Below are 1,482 nucleotides of genomic sequence, written 5' to 3' on the forward strand. Positions count from 1 at the left end.
CGGCTTTCCTCCCCTCCTTTGGAAGTGTCAGCTAACTCCTGGAATCCCCCTTTCCCTCCTTCTAAGAAAACCATGCTCGGTTAGATCAGTGTGGACTGATGTTTCGTTCCACTGCTGCTGGAAAAGCCGCCAAATTCGTCACTGACTGGAGAGCGGGAACGACTCACTATCTCGTCTTATTCTCAGAGGCGAGAATGCTCTCAAATGGCTAACGGTGCTTTCAACTAAAGTTCCATTTCTTAACACAGCGAGGCTTATACTGTTTATTCGTACGACAATGCGCGACGCTCCACTATCCCATTGAAAAAGGATTCCGCAATCATTTACGTACTTAAACGCAGACTGAGTAATAGTAATTCATGCCATTCCTCGGGCTCAGACCACAGAGCTTCCTAGGAACTGGGAAAATGCTATAAATCTGTTTAAATAGCTTCGCTTTTTGCCCTAAAAGTCGCTCTGAAAATGTCACTTAGAGTGTTTTGACTAAGGGAAACAAAACCCACTAGACGAACAGCTACTAATATTTCCTCATTATATATTATTATTCATTCCAAACTCAAAACGCTAGAAATTGAAATAGCAAATAAAATCAATTCGCGCGTAAATCGTACTTATATTCTGTTGCTCTTCCTTGTCTGTTCTCGATATTCATGGCAGTTTCTTGGCCTTCATGCAGGCAAGCAAAAGGGCGGGCGCCACCAGCATGCATTTCTGGACTCGTGCCCGAAGAAAAGAAGCGGGCGGTAAGAAGCGGTTTTCATCATCCGGCGGGAGTGAAAAGAAAAGTTAGGTCGGGAGGTAGTGCACGCTCGCTGGTCCTGATATCAAAATTCTCGCCTTCGTGCCGTGTGTGTCTGGTTTCAATGAATTCCGCATGAAGGGGTGCGTGCGCGCAGGCAACAAGCCTGCCCTGGCAATTCCGGCCATAATCTGCGTGCGGTTTTCATCATCATGAAGGCCTTCATGATGAAAAAGGGGTTGGCGGGTTTGATGAACCGGTTGGTTTTCATCCGGATGAACCGGTTGGTTTTCATCCGGATGAACCGGCGGGTTAGCTTGCCCGTGAGGGCAGGCAGCTCTTTGTCCGCACGTATGTCGCCCGGGGAACCGGGCGGGGGATCTGCTGGATTTCTATCTAATGTGCCAATCTGTATACGAATGGAGACGATCGGACTTGAACCGATAACTTCATACTTGCAAAACATGCGTTCTACCGATTGAACTACGCCCCCATCCTCGTTCCATATGCAACACGTATCATATGGGCAAACACTGCTTGCTTGCTTGCTTGCTTGCTTGCTTGCTTGCTTGCTTGCTGCGGGAGGAGCTATTGTTTATACGTGCGTGCGTGCGTGCGTGCGTGCGTGCCCCCCTTTCTTCTTTTTACAGAGTTTAGGCTTTATCTAAGACATCCCGTCCTGTCGAAACTATGTCATACATAAAGGTGTGTCGTTGGCAGGTTCACTTTTGGTTTACCACTTC

General features: G+C 47.7%; 1 non-coding gene across 1 annotated transcript; it reads right to left on the bottom strand.

The window, feature by feature from the left end:
* Window positions 1-1,159: 1,159 nt before the first annotated feature.
* Window positions 1,160-1,232, bottom strand: TRNAA-UGC (transfer RNA alanine (anticodon UGC)). Its single transcript has one exon. It is a non-coding gene; the product is annotated as a tRNA-Ala (tRNA).
* Window positions 1,233-1,482: the final 250 nt, after the last annotated feature.

This window comes from Azolla caroliniana, unplaced genomic scaffold (genome assembly GCF_043228905.1).
Source record: "Azolla caroliniana isolate FFs.n. ecotype wild unplaced genomic scaffold, voAzoCaro1.0.p SCAF_27, whole genome shotgun sequence".
Lineage (NCBI taxonomy): Eukaryota > Viridiplantae > Streptophyta > Polypodiopsida > Salviniales > Salviniaceae > Azolla > Azolla caroliniana.